General features: G+C 40.1%; 1 pseudogene; it reads right to left on the bottom strand.

Moving 5' to 3' along the window:
* Nucleotides 1-3,181: 3,181 nt before the first annotated feature.
* The window catches only part of LOC116098133, an 8,155-nt pseudogene continuing 4,610 nt past the window's right edge, over nt 3,182-6,726 (bottom strand).

Raw genomic sequence — 6,726 nt, 5'->3', positions numbered from 1 at the left:
TCCACTTCTACAATACCAAGAAGGTGTTTTTAATTGATTAAATAATTATTTTTTTTATACTCCAGATTTTATTCCCCCGACTTCAGTCCATCCCCGGACTGTTCCACATCCCATACCTCCTCCCTACTCCCAGTCTCCATGAGGATGTACCAACCCCTACCCCCAACCCACCCCATCTGATCTCTAAATTCCTTGAGGCCTCCAGTCTCTTAAGGGTTAGGTGCATCATATCTGATTGAGCGCAGACCCGGCATTCCTCTGTTGTATATGTGTTGGGGTCCTCATATCAGCTGGTGTATGGTGCCTATTTGGTGGTCCAGTGAATGAGAAATCTCATAGTCTAGATGAATTGAGACTGGTGGTCCTCCTACAGGGTTACCCTCCTCCTCAGCTTCTTTCAGCCTTTCTCTAATTCAACCACAGAGGTCAGCAGCTTCTGTCCATTTATTGGGTGCAAATATGTGCATCTGACTCTTTCAGCTGCTTGTTGGGTCTTCTGGAGTGTGGTCATGCTAGGTCCCTTTTTGTGAACACTCCATAGCCTTAGTAATAGTATCAGACCTTGGAACCTCCCCTTAAGCTGGATCCCACTTTGGGCCTTTCGCTGGACCTTCTTTTCCTCAGGCTCCTCTGCATTTCCATCCCTGTAGTTCTTTCAGACAGGAACAATTATGGGTCAGAGATGTGACTGTGGGATGGCCCCCCTCTCCCTCATTTGATGCCCTGTCTTCCTGCTGAAGGTAGGCTTTATAAGTTCCCTCTCCCTACTGTTGGGCATTTCATCTAAGGTCTTACTAAAGTAGTTTTTAAAAATTTAACTATACAACAATATGTCTTAGTAAGGATTTCTATTGCTGCAAAGACATACCATGACCAAAAAGCAAGTTGGGGAAGATAGAGTTCATTCAGTTTACATTTCCACATTTCTTTCATCATCAAAGGACGTCAGGACAGGAACTCAAACAGGGAAAAATCCTGGAAACAGGAGGTAAAGAATGTTTTTCTGAAGGAGACACAGGTGAAAACATATTGGCTTGCTTTCCTTGGCTTGCACACCCAGCCTTCTTAAAAAAAAATCTAAGAGTACCAGCCCAAGGATGGTGCTAGCCACAATGGGCTAAGCCTCCTTCTCCATTGATCACTGATTGAGAAAAGGTCCTATGGTTAGATCACATAGAGGCATATCCTCAACTGAGACTCCTTCCTCTCAGATGACTCTAGGTTGTGTCAAGTTGACACACAAACTAGCCAGGACACCTTCTAAATGAGCTGAGAAAGAAATCAGGGAAACAATACACCCACCCAACAGAAATAAATTATATAAAATGTATTAGTGTAACACTAACCAAGCAAGTGAATACCTTGTACATCAAAAATGTTGTCTTTGAAGAAACAAATTGAGGAAGGTATCAGAAGATAGAAAGACCTTCCTTATTCATGAGTTACTAGGGTTAATAAGTAAAAATGGTCATTTTCCAAAATGAGTACATATTCCATACCTCCCTATAAAAATTTGACCATAATACTTTACATAGCTTGAAGAAACAATACTCAACTGAAATGGAAACTTCTAGTTCTCTGGAAAATTTGTTTTTCCAAATAATGTTTTTCTGGGGCATACAGGTGAAAGAGTGTCTTGGTAAAGTAAACACATGAAAGAATGTTTTTCTGAAGGGGACACAGGTGAAAAGATAATTGGATATAGCAGACACATGAAAGAGTATACACTTGATGAAAAAGTATAAATATGACCTTCCAGACAGTGGGAGACAAGCAGTGAGCTTTGGTTTGGTTTGCTCTATCTCACTATTTTCACTAAAACTGTACATGTTTTGGTTTATCTTGCATAGTGTTATTGAGAGAAACACATCCAAGAACTGCTCTCAAGGTTCCTGCAATAGCTTGCAACTTCAGCATTCTTGCCTCAGGCCAGTTGGCAAGCCTGGTGGTTTCTTCATGATTGACCTACAGCAGCTTGGTGTCTACTTGCTGAAAGGACTGGGCTATAGATGCTGTTTCATGCCTGGCGTCTGCCTGCCTACAGGACTGGTCTGCTGGTACTAAGTCATATTTGGTGTTTGCTATGAGACTGAACTGCCACCCAAGAATATCAAGCTCACCCCAAAGAACTATTGCTGAACAGGTCCATTTCCCCCCTATCCTAATAACTTTTCTTTTGCGCTACCTCTGCTGGATAATGGGCTAGAGAAGCATTCAAACCCTTATGAAAAATTGGTTGCAAAAAAAAATTATGCCTACATTCAACTTCATATGGAAATACCCAAGACAACAAAAATAATCCTGTATAATAAGACAACATGTACAAGTATCAACATCCCTGATTTTAAGCTCAACTACAGAGCTATAGCAATAAAAACCACATGGTGTTGGCATAAACACACAGGTTGATCAATGGAATCAAATAAAAAATTCAGACATGAATCCACACACCTATGGACACTGATTTGGGGGAAAGAAGATGAAAATCTACAGTGAAATTAAAGAAGGCATTTGTAAAAATGATGCTGTCATTGCTGAATTTTGACATGTAAAAAATGCAAATAGATACTTATCTACAAGTCCAAATCAATCAAATACCTCAACATAAAACTAGACACACTAAATATAATAGAAAAGAAATTAGGGAACTGCCTTAAATACATGAGACAGCTTCCTAAACAGAAAAATGACAGCACAGGCATTAAAAACAATAAATAAATGGCACTTCATGAAACTGAAAAACTTCTGTAAGGCAAAGGACATTGTCAATGGAATAAAGCACAATTGTATAGAATGGGAAGGATTCATGTGGAAATATCAACTTATTGTGTACAATGAGCTTAAAAATTCTATAGTCTTCTGGAGCAGAAATGTCAAAAGAATGTATATGTATGATACCACAAATTTTGTTTTAATCATTAAAAATATTGTTCCTTACCACTTGAATAATTGAAGTGTAAAAGGCATCTTGATTAGAAAAAGATGGTATTTGAGCTGCATAAGGATGGAGCCTTGCAACCACCTGTACCTCAATTTCTAGGGGAACTTATGGCTTCATCTGTCCTTTATGGGCACCAGGAACACACATGCTTATAGGATTGCACAATGCTCATATCTAGAAATAAAAAATAAATTGATAGATTTTTGTTAAAAAGGTTAAAAGAAACTTCTTAAAAACACTCTAGTGGTGCTTTGTCTACATGTTTTTCAGCATAATGATTATTCTATTGACAGAACTGATTTGTACCAAAGGAGTAATTATGGGATAGGCATTCACCACAAACTTCTGAATAGTCAAGATGACTGGGTCATACATCCATAATAGAACTGAGGTTGATGAGATAATGAAGTCCCCCTAGTACATGACCACAAAGAAAACTACTAAGAGCAAGATGGTCTGGGTGATCCTTTTCTCATTCAAGGTTGATACAATTAAAGTCAGTCTCCTGTTAATGTAATTCATTAGGAATAAGCAACATTTTGTGACTTTAATCTCTTTGGTCTCATTCATGTTGATATAAGCACCAACATAAAAAAAAATCTTGTTACTATTGAAAGATAAATTTTGAAAGACCAAAAATAGGAGAAAGTATAGTGGTTTTTTTTAGTTTATGTTTAAATTTTGCCAGTAAAGAGGTACTAGGACTGATGGTGACAGCCTGGAACACAGTCAGAATGCAGGTGATGCAGATAGAGAGGCCTCTCATCACTCTGCTTCTGGGCATATACCCAGAATATGCTCCAACATATAATGAGGACACATGATCCACTATGTCCATAGCAGCCTTATTTATAATAGCCAGAAGCTACAAAGAACCCAGATATCCTTCAATAGAGGAACGGATACAGAAAATGTGGTACATTTATACAATGGAGTACTACTCAGCTAGGACGAACAACAATATGACCTAACTAGCACCCTCGGAGCTCCCAGGGACTAAACCACCAACCAAAGAGTACACATGGTGGGACTAATGGCTCCAGCAGCATATATATAGCAGAGGATGGCCTAGTTGGTCATCAAGGGCAGGAGAGGTCCTTGGTCCTGTGAAGGTTCTATGTCCCAGTGCAGGAGAATGCCTGGGTCAGGAAGCAGGAGAGGGTAGGTTCAACAACAGGGAGAGGGAAGAAAGGGGAGGGAACAGGGGGGTTACTTTGTTTGTTTTTTGTTTTTGTTTGTTTATTTTATTTTATTTTTAGAGGGGAAATTGGGAAAGGAGATATCATATGACATGTAAATAAAGAAAATATCTAATTAAAAAAAAGATGAATTCATGAAGTTCTTAGGGAAATGGATGGAACTAGAAATATCCTCCTTAGTGAGGTAACCCAATCACAAAAGAAAACCCATGGCAGGCACTCACTGATGAGTAGATATTAGCCCAGAAGTTTGGAATACCCAAGTACAATTCACAGACCACATGAAGCTCAAGAAGAAGGAAGACCACAGTGTAGTTGTTTTGATCCTTCTTAGAAGGGGGATCAATATACCCATGATAGGAAATACAGATACAAAATTTGGGGCGGAAACTGAAGGAAAGGCCATTCAATGACTGGCACACCTAGGGATCCATCCCATATACAGTTACCAAACCCAGACACTATTATGGATGACAACAACTGCTTACTGACAGTGTTACCTTCCCCCTTCACTTCAGCCATTAGACTTCTGGCAGCCTCTACTTGGGGGCTAACACCTGGGAGCTAAGACAGATGTTCTCTGTTGACTGTCGGTTCGTCTTTGAAGAAGCCACCAGAGTATGCCCACTTCCTGAGTATGCCCACTGCCTGAACATGCCCACTGCCTGAGTACACTCGCCACCTGAAGATCTTCCCAACCTGGGGACTTTGGCACATGAACCTTCTTTGCAGTGTAATCTAGAGATTTGGTTTCAGTTTCTCCTGTGACTATAAAAACTCTAGCTTATTTCAAGTAAAGTGGATCCTTGATTGGAATGCAACTTGGCTTCATGTTTTCTCTTTGCATTTCAAACTCCCCATCTCAGGTCCTTTATTCTCTCCTGGCTGAGAGAACTTAGTTCGTAAAACTGTGAGCAGTTTCAGATGGTGCCTGAACTCGTGGACTCAGGTATGGAGGATTTATAAAGGACACACTGTCAAAAGAAGAGCTCTGCCTAAAAATTCAGAAGGTAAGGATAAAAGGTCATACACCATTCTGCACAGTAGGCAATTTTGATGCTAGCACTAGCCTTATTTTTACATTATAGAAGTGTTGCCTTCTACATTATAGAAATATAGGAAGAGTACGGGGCTAGGTTGGACTGGCGCTGACCCAGTGTTTAATTCACCTAGGGAGTGTGACAGTGAGTATGGATTTGAATGAGTCAAAAGCAGTGATTCAAAGTATAAATAAGTTGCTTCAGGCAAAAGGAATCAGGGTGGAAAAATGCATTAAAAGATCTCTCAGATGAGATAGAACCTTGTTGCCCATGGATTCATGAAGAAAGTAATTTAAATAAAAGAACATGGGAAAAAATTGGAAAAGCTCTGAGGAAAAATCAGGCAGAAAGTTTCACTCTCTGCCTTTGGGCCCTCGTGAAGGAGATTATAGAGGAGAGAGATAGAGTGTCAGAAAGCGAATTGAGCTCACAGGAATCAGAATGCTCAGATACAGAAAAGGAAGAGATTCAAAATACTTCTCTAGAAAGCAGAACTACTAAGTCTCATGGAGAGGAGTTGCTTTCATACACATCATCTACTAATTCTAGGTCCACTATGACAGGAGAGAAGGATCAGAGAGATTTACAATTAAGTAAATTGGAGTTTGAAATCAAGTTGCAGAAATTGAATAATGAGTTGAATGAACTAAAGGCAGTATCAGGAAAAAGAAAGGACAGCAATTTTGAGACAGGTCAATCGCCTATAGAGAAAGTAATTAATCAGGCTAGAGAAAATGAGCAAGACACTTAGGGGGTGCTAGTGATTTCTATAGTGGAAAGGCTTGATCAGCAAAATGAGAGAATCAGACCTTAGAATTTAAGGTTATAAAAGATTTAAAAGGAGTGGTGACTCAATATGGTCCAAACACCCCATTTACACAGGCACTGTTGGATAATGCAATAGAGTCAAATTTAACACCTCAGGACTGGAGAACTTTATGTAAGGCTATACTGCAAGGAGGTGATTTTTTACATTGGAGTTTAGAATGGCAGGAAATCAGCAAAAAAGCAGCTGCATTGCAGGGAACTACAGTTCAAGAGATTCTGGCGCAAAGACAGGAGAATAAAGGATGTTTTAAATGTGGTAGTATGGATCATTTTAAATATGATTGCCCTAAGAAATCAGGGACCACAAACAGGCAGCCGTTAGACACTGCCCCGAGAATCTGTCCTCATTGTAGGAAAGGGAAGCATTGGGCCAGAGACTGTAGATTTAAAAAAGGCTTTCAAGACAATACCTTGTCGGGAAACGAGTGGAGGGGGCAGCCCCAGACCCCCTTCCTAAAACAACAGGCAGCATATGGGGCCATGAGGTTGCCACCCAGCCACGGAAATCTGTCTTTAAACTTTTCAGGGCAACCCCAGGAAGTGCAGGATTGGATCTCTTTTCCTCCTGCCACACAGTATTAATGCCAGAAATGGGAGTTCAAATTCTGCCTACTGGAGTCTTTGGGCCCTTGCCCACAGAGACTTGTGGATTGCTTATAGGGAGAAGTAGCTCAATTGTGAAAGGATTGCAGATTTATCCAGGTGTTATTGATGGTGA

Source organism: Mastomys coucha, unplaced genomic scaffold, assembly GCF_008632895.1.
Source record: "Mastomys coucha isolate ucsf_1 unplaced genomic scaffold, UCSF_Mcou_1 pScaffold20, whole genome shotgun sequence".
Lineage (NCBI taxonomy): Eukaryota > Metazoa > Chordata > Mammalia > Rodentia > Muridae > Mastomys > Mastomys coucha.
Note: the sequence above shows the minus strand (reverse complement) of the source record. Positions and strands in the feature narration are given on the sequence as shown.